This window comes from Aotus nancymaae, unplaced genomic scaffold (genome assembly GCF_030222135.1).
Source record: "Aotus nancymaae isolate 86718 unplaced genomic scaffold, 86718_ANA_hifiasm-v0.15.2.pri h1tg000019l, whole genome shotgun sequence".
Lineage (NCBI taxonomy): Eukaryota > Metazoa > Chordata > Mammalia > Primates > Aotidae > Aotus > Aotus nancymaae.
Window position 1 is genome coordinate 1,622,971 of NW_026988431.1, and position 16,243 is coordinate 1,639,213.

The 16,243-nt window shown below is 46.1% G+C and overlaps 1 pseudogene; it reads right to left on the reverse strand.

Moving 5' to 3' along the window:
* Positions 1-12,206: 12,206 nt before the first annotated feature.
* Positions 12,207-15,578, reverse strand: LOC105707326 (potassium/sodium hyperpolarization-activated cyclic nucleotide-gated channel 2-like; annotated as a pseudogene).
* Between the last annotated feature and the right edge of the window lie 665 nt (positions 15,579-16,243).

Sequence of the window (16,243 nt, forward strand, 5' to 3'; positions counted from 1 at the left end):
CAGTGGTTTCTGCTCTGGTAAGCTGTGATTCTGTGTCACCTGTCTATCTCCAATTTGGGAGGCAATGGTTTGCCCTGTGACCATTTCTCTGACAGCTCTCCTTGTTAGGACAAAGTGATGACCTCAAAACTCCTTTTGACAACAAACTGGTAAAACTGTGGGCAAAAAACAAAACAAAACCAACAAACAAAAACTTACATGCTGGACTGGAAATCTTATTTACCCCCTTCAAGATCCTCAGTCATAGTTGCAAAGTTTCCGCCAAGTCAGGTAACATTGGCAGGCTCCGGCGATTTGAATGTGGACATCTTTTGGGGCACTGTTACTCAGCCTACCACAGGATGTTTGGGTGGTTTTCAGTCTTTCAATTGTTATTACGAATAGTGCTGTTGTAAACACTGTTGAATGTGTCTGGTGGAAAACATGTTTTCATTTCTGTTAGGTGTATATGTAATAGTGGATTGTTGGGTCCATAGGTTATATATGTTTTCAATCTTAGCAGATAAAGCCGAAGTCTTTCCAAAGTGGTTTTGAGAATTCCCATTCTTGGGAGAAAATATTTGCAAGTCATAGATCTGAGAAAGGCCCAATATCCAGAATTTATAAAGAACTGAAAATTCAATAAGACAGCCCAATTTAAAGATGGCCAAGGGATTTGAAGAGGCATTTCTCCAAAGAAGATATACAAATGTAAAATAAGCATATGAAAAGATACTTAACATATTTAGTCATTGGGGATATGCAAATCAAAACCACAATAAGATACCACTTCACAACCACTAGGATGACTAAAATAGTAAGTGTTGGTGAGGATGTGGAGAAACTGGAACCCCCATGCATTGCTAATGGGAATGTGAAGTGGTGCAACACCTGCTTTGGGAAACAGTCTGATGGTTCTTCCTTTCTTCTTGTTTTTTGAGGTGGAGTCTCACTCTGCCGCCAAGCAGAGTGCAGTGGAGTGCACTGGAGTGCAGTGGTGCGATCTCGGCTCAGTGCAACATCTGACTCCCGGATTCAAGCAATTCTCCTGCCTCAGCCTCCCGAGTAGCTGGGAGACAGAAAGTAGATTAGTGAGTTGCTAGAAGGTAGGGGGAGGAGGAAATGAGGAGTGGCTGCTAATAGGGTTTTATTTTGGGGGTAAGGAAAATATTCTGGGATTATATGGTGATGGTGGTTGCACAATCTTGTGAATATACTAAAAACTGCTGACTTGTACACTCCAAAAGGGTGAATTTTATGTGAATTATATATCTATTTTTTTGTTTTATTTTATTTTTATTTTTATTTTGAAATGGAGTTTCACTCTTGTCGCCCAGGCTGGAGTGCAGTGGCATGATCTTGGCTCACTGCAACCTCCACTTCTCACGCCTCAGCCTCCTTAATAGCTGGGATTGCAGGCACTCACCACCACACCCGGCTAATTTTTTGTTATTAGTAGAAATGGGGTTTCATCATGTTGGCCAGGCTGGTCTCAAACTCCTGACCTCAGGTGATCTGCCCACTTTGGCCTCCCAAAGGACAATTACAGGCGTGAGCCACCATGCCTGGCCTTGTCTCATTCTTTACATATTCAGAATACTGGTTCCAGTCAGATATGTATTGCAAATATCTTTTTCCACTCTGTGGTGTCTTTTCCTAATTACAAGTTACCGATTTTAATATAGATCAATTGATCAGCATTTCTTTATGGTTATTGCTTTCATAACCTGTTTATAGGAAGTCTTTGCCAGCTGGCATGGTGGCTTGCACCATAATCCCAGGACTTTAGGAGGCCAAGGAGGGAGGATCCCTTGAGCCAAGGAGTTTGAGACCAGGCTGGGCAATACAGTGAGACCTCATCTCTACCAAAAATTTAAAAATTAACTGGGCATGGTGGCATGAGCCTGTAGTCCCAGCTATTCTGGAGGCTACAGGGAGGATCACTTGAGCCCAGGAAGCAGAGGATGCAGTGAGCCATGTTCACACCACTGCACTGCAGCCTGGACAACAGAGCGAGAGCCTGTCTCAAAAAAAAAAAAAAAAATCTTCGCTGGCCCCAAAGTCATAAAGATATTCTATGATTTAATTTTTCTATAAGCTTTATTGTTTCACTTTTCTACAGTCCACCTGGAATTGGTTTCTATGCATAGTATGAAATAGGGGACAAGATTCATTTTTAACATGCAAATGTTCAATTAATCCAATACCACTATTAGAAAAAAACGATCCTTTCTTTACCACTCTGCAGTGCTATGTTGGTCATAAATTGACTGTTTATTTGTACACACATCATCTATTTCTTGGCTATAGAACCAACTAGTCATTTGCCACAGAAATCCTGGCATTTTTATTGGGATTGCATTGAGGATAACAACTTGGGAATAACTGTTACCTTTACAACATCTCTAGACGATGCACAGGAATAGGCTTCCAATTATTACCTACAGGTGTTCTTCACACACACACACACACACACAGAAGTCCTTCCCTCCCTCCGTCCCTCCCTCCCTCCCTCCCTCCCTCCTTCCTTCCTTCCTTCCTTCCTTCCTTCCTTCCTTCCTTTCTTCCTTCCTTCCTTCCTTCCTTCCTAGATGGAGTCTCACTCTGTTGCCCAGGCTGGAGTGCAGTGGTACAATCTTGGCTCACTGCAACCTCTGCCTCCTGGATGCAGGCGATTCTCCTGCCTCAGCCTCCCAAGTAACTGGGACTACAGGCACGTGCCACCACACCCAGCTAATTTTTTGTATTTTTAGTAGAGACAGGTTTTCACCATGTTAGCCAGATGGTCTCTATCTCCTTACCTTGTGATCCACCTGCCTCGGCCTCCCAAAGTTCTGGGATTACAGGCATGAGCCACCAAGCCCCAATGAAGCACCTTTTTCTCTAGTCACTTTGTCATGAGTTTTATCATAAATTTTATCAAATGCTGTCTTCATCTATAGAGATTGTTATTTTCTTTTTTTCTATTAATGGTATGAGTTACATTACCTTGTAAAAATATTAAGCCAGGCCAGGCATGGTGGCTCACGCCTGTAATCCCAGCACTTTGGGAGGCCGAGGTGGATAGATCACAAGGTCAGGAGTTTGAGACCATCCTGGCTAACACGGTGAAACCCCGTCTCTACAAAAATTAGCTGGGCATGGTGGCGGGCACCTGTAATCCCAGCTACTTGGGAGGCTGTGGCAGGAGAATCACTTGAACCCAGGAGGCAGAGGTTGAAGTGAGCCAAGATTGCGCCATTGCACTCCAGCCTGGGAGACAAAGCAAGACTCTGTTGCAAAAAAAAAAAAAAAAAAAATTAAGTCAACTTTGTATTGCTAGAAAAAACTCTATGCTAATCTTGATATATTTTATTGTATCACTGAATTTGATTTGCTAACATTTCATTAGAATTTTGCATTATGGGCTGGGCGTGGTGGCTCACATCTGTAATCCCAGCACTTCGGGAGGCCAAGGCGGGTGGATCACGAGGTCAAGAGATCGAGACCATTCTGGCCAACACAGTGAAACCCCATCTCTATTAAAAAAAAATTAAAATTAAAAAAATTTTTTAAAAATTTTGCATTATGGTGCTGAAAAAGCCTAACCTATAATTTTCATTTCTCCTAATTTTTTTGTCAGTGTTTTTTGTTTTGTTTTGTTTTTAATTTTCAGTAGAGACAGGGTTTTGCTCCAGCCTGGTCTCCAACTCCTGACTTCAGGTGATCCACCCCCTCGGCCTCCTAAAGTGCTGCAATTACAGGCGTGACCCACTATGCCCAGCTGTCAATATTTTATATCAAGATTATGTTGACCTCATAAAACAATTCCCTGTTTGTGTTCTTTGTAAAGAGTTCATGTAAGATTGGTATAGTACCTATAAAATTTGTTTCTGTAGAATGATCAAATGTCACTTTATAAGGCCCCTCATAGAACTGAATAATGAACCAAATGGTAATATCCATTATAGTTTTCTTATCTGGGGGCTTTCATTTAGATCGAAATTGCTAGCTGTTTAAACTGGCAGAATCCCAGAATATGGGAGTTCTTCCTTTATGCAACACTTACTAATGTTTTTGCTAAATAGATGTTCCCCATGCTGAACTAGGATTTTAGACAATGATGTCAAGAAATTCTTGCTGAATGTACAAGGCTTATCCTGTGATCACGATCATTTTACAAAATTATAGGAAAAAATGAGTGAATTTTTCATGATAATAGGTTAAATTTTAATAAACCCTAGGGAGAAATTAAAGCTATGTATAGTACAGGATAATTTGCTAGAATTGTCACCTGTTCTTTCATGAGCTATGTGGCCTAGAAAATGGCTGAGACATATGAATACCTTATTTGGAAACATCTGAAGTATAATTCTTTTTTTTTTTTTTTTTGAGGCGGAGTTTCGCTGTTGTTACCCAGGCTGGAGTGCAATGGCGCGATCTCGGCTCACTGCAACCTCCGCCTCCTGGGTTCAAGCAATTCTCCTGCCTCAGCCTCCCGAGTAGCTGGGATTACAGGCGCGCACCACCATGCCCAGCTAATTTTTGTATTTTTAGTAGAGACGGGGTTTCACCTTGTTGACCAGGATGGTCTCGATCTCTTGACTTTGTGATCCACCTGCCTTGGCCTCCCAAAGTGCTGGGATTATAGGCATGAGCCACTGCACCCAGCCTGAAGTATAATTCTTAACTGATTATAGGCATTTGGTTTGGTTGAGGGGAATCATGGCTATTATGTTGAGAAGCTTCATTTGTCATAGTTTAAACCAACAGGTAGCAAAATTGGCTTATACGAGGAATTATCTAAAACATTTGGACAACTCTTGTGTCAGTAACAATGTTTAAAAGAAAAATGGAAAAGTGTATGTCCATTGCCTGGTAATTTCTTAGGCATCTTATCCAGGAAATGTCAGGAAGAGCTGACATTGTATTCTCTTAAGTAACAGGGACACGAGGGGGAACACCAGTCGCTTTTATTTTTACTCTTTTACCAAATTGTAATTTATGTGTATAATTTAAAATATGTGGTTATTAATGTGAAGAGGTGCTTGGAATTTAAAGATACTTTTAAAGGTATTTCTATTTTACTTGGCTAGACTTAAAATTTTTTAAAGTATTTCTCAATCAGCTGAAGATAATTGGAGAGTAAATGGCAATAGTCATACTTTGGGAAATTGCAGATGCGTACACACACACACACACAATACTTTGAGAAATTGGAGATATACACACACACACAGAGAGCGAGAGAGAGAGAGAAAGAGAGGGAGAGTTATAAACACATATACACATTTGGTAGCACTATATTACCACAGTCTTTTTAGAATTAGTTGGTAACAACTCTTTTCCATCTTATCTTGGGTTAGGAATATTTTCTAAAACTTAAATACAGTAATTCTCAAATTTTTTGGTCACAGGACTTCTTTGCACTTCTACTTATTAATGACCCCAAAGAGCTTTTGAAAATGTTTGTACTATTTACCTATATTTACCATATTAGAATAAAACCTAAAGCATTTTAAATATTAATTCATTTATAAATAACAAATCTTTTACAGTTAACATAAATAACATTTTTAATGGAATATAACTTTCTCCAGACAAACAATGTATTGAGAATAGTGTCATTGTTTTATATTTTTGTCAATCGCTTTAATGTCTTACGTGATAGAACAGCTGGATTCTGTATCTGCTGCATTCAATTTGATGTGTTACATTGTTTCAGTTGAATTCAATGAAGACAATCCAGCTTCACAGGTAAGTAGGAGGAAAAAGATAGGAATATTTTAATAGCTTTTCCAAATGATTGTGAATTTTCTTTTTTGAGACTAAAACTTGACAATTGTTAGTTTTTTAAGGATTAAATGCAGTGTGGAATCCACTGGTCTATCCTATGCTTTTTTTTTTTTTTTTTTTTTGAGACAGCTCTGTCACCTGGTCTGGAGTGCAGTGGCTCCATCCAGCTCACTGCAACCTCCACCTCCTGGACTCAAGTGATCCTCCCACCCCAGCTTCCAGAGTTTCTGGGACTTCAGGTGTGCATCATCACATCCAGCTAATTTTTTTTTAATTAATTTATTTATTTTTTAAGACAGGGTTTTACCATGTTGGTCAGGCTGGTCTTGAACTCCTGACCTCAGGTGATCTGCCTGCCTTGGTCTCCAAAATGCTTGGATTACAGGCGTGAACCACCACACCCAGCTCATCCAGCTAATTTTTTAATCATTATTATTTTGTAGAGATGGGGTTTCACAATGTTCCCCAGGCTGGTCTTGAACTCCTGGACTCAAGTGATCCACCTGCCTTGGCCTCACAAAGTGCTGGGATTACAGGCATCAGCCACTGCACCTGGTCCTGTCCTACACTTTGAATAGATTGTTACCCCTATGTCAGTTTGTAACTTCATTTTATTGGTCTTTTAGAAAATATCAGTTTACTGACTTTCAAGGACCTTCCAAGTATTGATATTTCATCAAAAAAATCACACTCTAGCCTGACACAGTGTGCATACCTGTAGTCCCAGCCACTCAGGAGGCTGAAATGTGAGGACCACTTGAGCCTAGGAATTTGAGACCAGCCTGGGCAACACAGGAAGACTCTGTCTCAAAAAAAAAAAAAAAAAAAAAAGTCACATTTGTTAATATTACTACTAATCTCACTAGAAAAGTCTAAGTGTTGGGGCCAGGTGCGGTGGCTCATGCCTATAATCCTAACACTCTGGGAGGCCAAGGTGGGTGGATCAGGAGGTCAGGAGTTCGAGACCAGCCTGACCAACATGGTGAAACCCTGTCTCTACTAAAAATACAAAAATTAGCCGGGCATGGTGGCAGGCACCTGTAATTCCAGCTACTCAGGAGGCTGAGGCAGTAGAATTGATTGAACCCAGGAGGCGGAGGTTGCAGTGAGCTCATTGGTACATACAAATGTTCCAGAATGCTATTTTTTTTTTGGAAACTTCAAATGTTATGAATGGCAGCAAATACTGTCAGTTGTATTCCTTGTATTGACAGGTTTACTTTGTTCATTTTTGAGAAAATGTCTGCAAAATACCTAAATCTGGAAACCTGTTCTTTTAAGTAAGATGTTGAAAAAAAAAGTGGCTTGTTTTGCTTACTTACAACTCAGTAGCACAGGTTCTTTTCCTAGAGTGCCATTGTCACTCAGCCTGCAGCAGAAATGCTATATGTGTACTTTCTATCATATCACATAGAATTGTAAAATGACTGCAGTTTAACAGAATTAACCTTTACTTCTTCATCAAGGGACTTTTTAAGTGAAACTGGCTTTATTTTTTCCCATGTAGTGGTGAAGAATACAATGACTACAAATATAGTTTGGCGCCACTGCCTTGTTTTGTGCTATGGTGCTGGCAGTTTTACTCCACCAGCAGTGCAAACAAATGTCTTCACAGTGAAAAAGGCAAATGACTTCTTAGTAATCTTTTTTTGTTTTTTGAGACAGAGTCTTGCTCTGTTGCCAGGCGCCAGGCTGGAGTGCAGTGGCGCAATCTTGGCTCACTGCAACCTCTGCCTCCTAGGTTCAAGCAATTCTCCTGCCTCAGCCTCCCAAGTAGCTGAGACTATAGGTGCATGCCACCACACTCAGCTAATTTTTGTATTTTTAGTAGAGATGGGGTTTCACCATGTTGGCCAGGACGGTCTCGATCTCTTGACCTCATGATCCACCCGCCTCAGCCTCCCAAAGTTCTGGGATTACAGGCGTGAGCCACTGCTCTTGGCCTTCTTAGTCGTCTTTTGAAAATAGTCTATACCTTACAGAACCTCTGTATGGAACCTCTGGTGTTCTACAAAAAATACCTGGGTGTGCGTGCCTGTTACTTAGGAGGCTGAGGCAGGAAGATAGCCTGAGCCCGGGTGGTGAAGGTTGCAGTAAGCTGAGATCCAGCCACTGTACTCCATCCAGCTCTGGGTGAGAAAGCAAAACCCGGTCTCAAAAAAAGGCAAAAGACATGAACAGGCCTGGTGCGGTAGCTCACATTCGTAATTGCAAAATAGTGGGAACAACCTAAATGTGTATGATAGGAAACTAGCTAAACAAACTGACACAGCCATGTAATGGACTAACCACAGTTTTTTTCAAATGAAATTGATTTCTATGAACTGACATAGAGTAACTTCTAGGACATATTGATAAATGAAAATAAAAAACACATATATGTGTGTGTATGTGTGTCATACATACACATCTGTATCTGTATCTGTATCTGTCCCTTTCCACTAAAGAAACATAGGAAAGATAACTAGAAACTAACAAAGTTTGTTACTTACAGTGGAGGAGTGGGTGAGAATCAAACAAAGGCAAAGAGACTGAGCAACATTTCTCTAAGTGAACCTTTTTGTATGTTTCTACTTTTGAAACCTTTATCAATGTTTTCAATGTTTCATATTTTCAAAAAATAAAATTTAATCAATATGGGCAGGCGCTGTGGCTCATGCCTGTAATCCCAGCACCTTGGGAGTCCGAGGTAGGTGGATCATGAGGTCAGGAGTTTGAGACTAGCCTGACCAAGATGGTGAAACCCCAGCTCTACGACAAATACAAAAATAATCCCAGCTACTCAGGAGGCTGAGGCAGGAGAATCACTTGAACCCAGGAGGCAGAGGTTGCAGTGAGCCGAGATTGTGCCACTGCACTCTAGCCTGGGCAACAGAGCAAGACTCCATCTCAATAATAAAAAAAAAAAATCAATAATGAAGAAAAAACATCTAAGGTAGATTCTATGACCTGCAATAGCCCTCAGTATGAGGTTAGACTTTGTGTTACAGCTGGCTGGGGACGACAGGGTCTCCCTGCAATCCAAATTCCAAATTGGACCCCACCCTTTCCCTTCCCCAGGCACTCAGAAGCTCCTGCCTTTCTTTATCACACTCCTCACTCACATGGTCAAACTGTCCTGGACGAAAATACCCAAATAATGATGGAAGCAAAGAGGCTAAGTGACACACTCTTTTCCCCCTAATGAAACTTAAGAACTAACGCTGCACTGGTGAGTGTGGAAGCCTTTGCGTTCCTTTGCCTTTGCAGCCCTCTGCTGGTGTAAAGAAAATGTGGAGGTTGAGGATGTTATTTGCTTATTCTCTAGTTTTGTTGGGAGAGGAGCTTTGATAAGCTGTCTCTCCTAGGAGATCTCTGATCCAAACTTCTCCTTGCTTATCTGGCATTCTTGGGCACTTTGTGGACTTTAGAAATATTGATAAAATTTAAGACTCTTCCTTTGCCTTTCACAACACGGCTCTTGTCTCCTCCTGCTCTTTAACCACTGCGTTATTTCTTTGGCTTCTCTTCACCTTCTTTCCTACTCCCTCCAAAGTTCTGGCCTAAATCCTCTTCTTCCTGTAAGTTCATCCCTTTAACACTTTTAGGGCTCTAAGTATTCAGTTCTATGAGTATTTCCCAAATGCTTTATTTCCTCCAATGCTCCAGATCCTTGTTTGTTTGTTTGTTTGATTGTTTGTTTCTATTTTTTAAAGACGGGGTTTCACCATGTTGGTCAGGCTGGTCTTGAACTCCCGACCTCAGGTGATCCGCCCACCTTGGCCTCCAAAGTGCTTGGATTACAGGCGTGAGCCACCACGTCCAACCTTGTTTGTTTGTTTTTTGAGATGGAGTCTCACTCTGTAGCCAGGCTAGAGTGCAGTAGTGCGATCTTGCCTCACTGCAACCTCCACCTCCCGGGTTCAAGTGATTCTCCTGCCTCAGCCTCCAGAGTAGCTGGGACTACAGGCACACACCACCATGCCCAGCTAATTTTTGTATTTTTAGTAGAGACACAGATTCACCATGTTGGCTGGGATGGTCTCCATCTCTTTACCTCATGATCTGCCCTCCTCGGCCTCCCAAACTGCTGGGATTACAGGCGTGAGCCACCATGCCCAGCCTCCAGATCCAAATTTGAAACTATTTACCAGAAACTCTTCTTGATGCCCTCTGGCACCTCAATCTCAGTGTACCCTAATCTGAGATTTTCATCTTCCTTTTGTTGGAACAAATGACCCAAAACCTGGAAATAAGGATTACCAAGTACCCTTTCAATGCCATACTAGCACAGTGGTTCTCAAAGTGTGGTCCCTGGACCAGCGGCATCACTATCACCTGGGAACTTCTTAGGAGTGCAAATGTTCAGGTTCCACCCAAGATCTATTGAGTCTGAAACTCTGGGGGCCGGACCCAGCAATCCATGGTTTAACAAGCCTTCCAGGGGATTCTGATGATCGCTTAAGTTTGAGAACTACTGAACTAGAGCGGGGGTTAGCAAACCATGGTTTGTGGGCCAAATCCAGCCTACCGCCTGCTTTTATAAAGCTGTGTTGGAACACAGCCACGCCTATTTGTTAATGTATCATCCCACAGCTGCTTTTGTTTTACAACAACAGAATTGAGTTGAGTAGTTGCGACAGAGACCATATGGCTCTCGTAGCCTAAAATAGTTACTATCTGGCCCTTTAAAGAAAAAGTTTGCCGGCTGGGCACGGTGGCTCACACCTGTAATCCCAGCACTTTGGGAGGCCAAGGCAGATGGATCACCTGAGGTTGGGAGATGGAGTCTCACTCTGTCGCCCAGGCTGGAGTGTAATGGCGCAACCTCCGCCTCCCGGGTTCAAGCGATTCTCGTGGCTCAGCCTCCCGAGTAGCTGGGATTACAGGCATGTGCCTCCACGCTCAGCTAATTTTTTGTGTTTTTAGTAGATACAGGGTTTCACCACGTTGGCCAGGGTAGTCTCGAACTCCTGACCTCAGGTCATCCTCCCACCTTGGCCTCCCAAAGTGATGGGATTACAGGGGAGCCATTACACCCAGCCATCTTTCATTTCTTAGCATAATGCACTCTTTATTAGTAGATTTAGATCTTCATTCAAATATTATTTTATTGCATGATTATAAATACCTTTTAATTTGTTTGGTTCTTCTCTTCAAATATATTAATTTTTTGTCATCTCTGTTTATTATCTTTTCTCTGATTGTAGTAATCTATTTTTTTCCCTGGTTCACAGTGATTTTCCCTCTCTCCCTTTCTCTTTTTTTTTTTTTTTCAGTAATTACGTGTTCAGCTGGGTCTGCTTCATTTCTTGTTATTTCTAACTTACCTGCAGGTAGAATTATTGGTCCTCAAATTATTTCCCTATCTCTGGTTCCCTCTATTGCTCTCTTTTTAGTTATTTTCTCTTGGTTATTCAATTGTTTCTTGAGTTTTTTAAAAAAGTGAATTCATGCTCGTATCAAATTTTGTAGCCTGTGCACTTAAAATTCTTTCAGACTGGATTTCATTTTTAACTTTGGCATGCTCTTTTTTTTAAGGTTTGCCTAGCTGCTAGTTCATTCATTTTATCTTGTCCACACTTGGCAGCTTTCTTCAGACTTTCACTTTGCTCTGCCCCTTTGTGTGTGGCAGCTCCTTAATCCTCATGTCAGACCCTTTCTTACCCCTTTTGTGGATTACATTTGGTGGCTTAATATTCCATCTGAGCTTGATTTTCTACAGGCTTTGAGCATGGGAAGGGTGGGAGTGGGCTTAGCTGGAGTCGTGTTGCACACACTGGGCTCCTCCCTCCAACAGCATCAGGTGTACTTTTATACATATTACATTAAATTGAGGTAAAATTCATTATTTTAATATGTAGATAACAACCCTATCTATCGTGTCCTATGAAGGGAAGTTAATTTTGATAGACCGGCATGATGGAGGTGAGTGGCTTATCTCAGTGATTTTCACCTCTGATCACATCCATCCAGCTGCCAAAATGACACAGGATGTAGCCAGAGGAACAACTTCCTTCTGCTGGTATTCCCTAGCCAATTCAACCAGATGTAAAAGTGACTTTTCACCTACAAATGATAAACTTCCTCATTTCTTTTGTCAGTACTCTTTCGAACAAACCGAAGAGAGAAGTTACTTAAAGACCAAGGATAGTGTCTGAAGTGTGATCACTGTGTTTAAACCCAGTGGTGGGTGCGCTGCCCACAGGTCAGGAAGCACGGGCTACAGCAGCCTCAGCTCTGCAACTTTTGTAGCTGTGCAGCTCTGAGCAAGTCAAGTTTCCTCAGTGTACCTGATTCCTTATTTTTTTGAGTGTGAAATTCAAGGCAGCAAACAATTCAGACTAGGGCTACCTACGTCTGTCTATGGCTTCTGGGCAGGCTGGCGGCCGGGACAGTGCAATGGCATGGCTTTGGTCTGGATGACGGCCCCGCCCCCAGCCCGCCTGGGCGCGCGGGACGGTGGGCAAGGGTCACAAGTTGGACTAGAGGCGCGAGCACGCGGAGTCCTGGGGGTCCTGGCCACCTCCGGGGCAGGGCGAGGCCGAGTCCCTGCTGTCCGGGCTGGGTGCAGCGGTCCTGGCGGCGGGCGTGGGCCCCAGGCGCGGCGTGGAGCTGCTGGCCGGGCGCGCAGAGGCCGCAGGGCCGGGCGCTCCGTGGGGCAGCGAGGGCTGCGAGGCCGACAGTGGGCGCAACGCGAGGCTCAGACCGCTCGCATGCGGGGCGGGCCCGGCGAGGGGGGCTGCGGGTGAACAGCCGTAGGGCGAGGTCCGCGGTGCCCGGGGGCTGGCAGGCGCGCCTGGGGAGCTGACGAGGGGCGGGGGCCCCGGCGAGGCGGCGGCAGGTGCAGGCCCCGGGGGCGGACTGCGCACCAGGCGCGGAGAGCCGAGCGCTAGCGGCCCCACCAACAGCCCAGCCATGCCCCATGAAGCTTCATGCGGGCAGAAGCTCATGGCCATGGCCTGCTGCAGGGTGGCGATGGCAGAGGTGACCTGTGGCAGAGGCGGCAGTGGGAAGAGGTCCACATGCTGGCCCAGCTCGGCCTGCTGCACCATCTCCCGGTTGTACTTGACAATCTCCTGGATGATGGCGTTCTCCTGGTTGTTGAACACGCCCGAGTTGAGGTCATGCTGCACCTTGTGCAGGAGGATGGAGTTCTTGCCGATGCGGTCCCAGCGGTCGATGGCCACCGTCTCGAAGGCACGCCGCATCATGGGGTACTCCTCCAGCACCTCGTTGAAGTTGTTCATGCTCAGGGAATAGAGGCGGCAGTAGATGCCGGCCCCACATGAGCAGGCAGATCTCCCAGAAGTAGGAGCCGTCGGAGAGCTTCATCTCCTTGTTGCCCTTGGTGAGCACGCTCACAACGCCGTGCTAGATGAAGTACATCTTCTTCCTGATGATGGCCTCGCGGATGATGTAGTCACCCGGCTAGAAGACCTCGAACTTGAGTTTGGTCAGCATGGCCGTGACAAAGTTGGGGTTGGCGTTGGCGAACAGTGGCATGGAGGCCACCAGCTTCCGGCAGTTGAAGTTGACAATCTCCTCCCGCAGGGGCCCATTGAGCTCGCCCAGGATGCTGTCCTCGTCGAACATCTTGCCCTGGTAGCGGTGCTCGTAGTAATCGTGGATCTTCTGGCAGAAGTCGGCCGGCAGCTTGTGGAAGGACACGTACTGCTCCACCTGCTTGTACTTCTCCTGGTACTGGTGCCATGAAGAGTCCAGCGACTGGATGAAGGCGGTGGCGTGGGCGATGAACACGGCGTAGCAGGTGGCGCCCACGATCATGCTGAGCATGGTCAGCCAGATGTCCGTCATGCTCTCGGGTGCCTGCCAGCCGTATCCGATGCACAGCATGTGGCTCATGGCCTTGAAGAGTGCAAAGGTGTACAGCTCGCTCCACGAGTGGTTCACCATGCCATTGATGGATACACAGCAGTTGCGTGGGAAGTCCTGCAGCATGGGCACCAGGAACTGCAGGCAGCCATCCCAGTGGCAGAGCAGCAGCATCATGCTGATGAGGTTGCAGATACGCATGACCGCACTGGCCAGGTAAGGAGTTAATATGAAATATGCTGTTCTCACCAGGTGAAGGCCAAAGGATGTAGAAAGAGCCTCTGTGTAACTTTAGGGGTGAGTGGTGGAAGCATCCAGTTACTGCAAAGCATGCCGCCACGGATCTCAGGAGAATCTGCACGTGGGCAGGGAGCGCCACTTTCTCACGGTGGAGGGAGGGGAGTGATTGTTCTGCCTTTGTTCCATTATATTAAAATCCTCATTTGAATTTTATGAGGTCCTTACATTTGTTAATCTGCAACTTTCTTCACGTTTTACTGTTGCAAGATATCTACATGCATACATTCTTTATATCTAGTTTTAAGGTTACATATAATTAAAATATATAATATTTAATGAAAAAAATTAAACGTGGCTGGCTGGCACTGCAGCCACGTCACTTTTTCAGTCTCTTGGATGGTGGTCCACTTAACCCGCCCGTGTTGTCCGTGAATCCTTGCAGGGATAGGCGGGGACCTTTAGTGGTTGGGGGACCGTTATCTCTCCCCCATGCCCGTTGCTGGGGAGGGACCAGTGGCAGCTGCTGGGGTTGCCTTGACCGTTTTTGTTGTTGGGAATGGTGGCTGGCAGCTCCAGGTGGGAAAGAGCTGCTTACTCCAAGAGCTGCAGGATCCTTGCAGTGGGTCGCCTCCCACTCCATCGGCGACCCTGAGGAGCTGCGGACATGGCCTTTCCTCAGCACCTGAGAGGCTGCCTTGTCTGGCCAATGGGAGCAGCCGGGAACTGGGCCAGGGAGCACTGCTGGAGCTGGATCAGGCTTCCCAAAGGGAAGGACGCCTCCTGCAGTGCTGTGTGCGCTGGGCACCCCTTTCTCCTTCTGCCGCTGGGTTTCTGCCTGATTGTCCACCTCCATTGCTTGTGCCTTCTTTTCTTCTGCCCGCACCACTGGCTTTGGGGTCGGGCCCGGCACCTGCAGGGAAGGAATTTGGAGGGGAAATTTGAGTCTTAGACGAGGGATCCTCACGGGGCTTCTGCGTGCGAACATCATGGTCTGCCGCTGGGTTTCTACCTGATCGTCCACCTCCATTGGTTGTGCCTTCTTCTGCCCGCACCACTGTCCTCAAGGTCGGGCCCGGCACCTGTAGGGAAGGAATTTGGAGGGGAAATTTGAGTCTTAGACGAGGGATCCTCACGGGGCTTCTGCGTGTGAACATCATGGAGTTGCGTACAGACAGCACGGGTTTCTTCCTTGAGGCGGGCTTGCAGACTGGAGGAGGCAGGTCCTGCAATTGGGCGCTCGAGTTCGGGATATTCCAGCTGACTAGAAACCAAGGCCCAATACCTCACTGAGGGTACAGGAATCGACAAGGATATAGGGCTCCTGGGGCAGGCACACACGCAGGAACTGCGGGGTGAACCCGGCCAGCTGAAAAGTCTGCATGGACAAGAGGAGACCATTGCGGTTGCCGCTGCTGCTGGGTCCTGCGGAGAAACGAGGAACACAATTTACTCAGGACATTTCCCGTAGCCACAAGTTGTGCGCCAACAAATACAGAGTCACTCACTAGTCTGTGGTGGCTCAGACTAGTGCCCGCACTAGTCTGTGCGGGCACTGGGCAGCTGGGCTCCTATGACATCACAATGGGGTTAGTGACAGAGCAGGGTTTGGGGCAGTGCACAGGAGCCCAGCAAGGGCACCTACAAGTGGAGTCAAAGGGCACAGGGTGAGGCTCCCCACCCATCCAGCTGGACTCTAGCCCCAGGGATGTCCTGCTCCTGGGGGCAGGTGTGTGACCCTGGATGGGCCCCACTGTGGGGCTGTGGGGCATGTGGGGCTGATCTGCCAGAGCCCTTCCCACCTGGTGTCTGGCCCAGATGCCAGGCTGGCACCCAGTGGCCATGTCTTGGCTGGCCTTGTCCCCTGGGTTACAGGGCCAGACCCTGCTGGAAGCAGAGCTCAGGACTAGCCAGATCCTGCCAGGTTCCCCTAGGGCCTCCTCAGTGCCTCTCTGCCTCCTGGAGCCAGGCCCGCCTTCTCCATTGTGGTCCTGGCCTCGCCGGGCAGATTTCAGGGGAGGATGCGTGCCCCAGCCTGACTGGTTGCCACCCCTTACCACTTCCCTTCCCGGTGGGCAGGGTCTCCACTTCTTTTTACAAATTTGCCTGAGAGCTTTCCTCAGGTCATTCAGGTGATCATGACCCAGCCAGGCTTTGAACCCAGGCTGTGCGATTCCACAGCTGGCACTCTGGCTGCTGTGTGCCTCCTCCTCATGGGTACAGCATGTATTCTTAAATTTCCCATAGTCCTAGGGTACTTAGCATCGTGGCATATCTGTAATAAGCACGTGCACACATAGAAGGAGGTCTTCAATACATAAGTTGACCATGGCCCACTCTGGGCTCCAGTCCTCTTCAAAGATGTAGGGCAGGGATCACCAGCTGTCAGCACAGCACCATCCCACATTGATCTTCTAATAGAGCCTTTCAGCCCAGA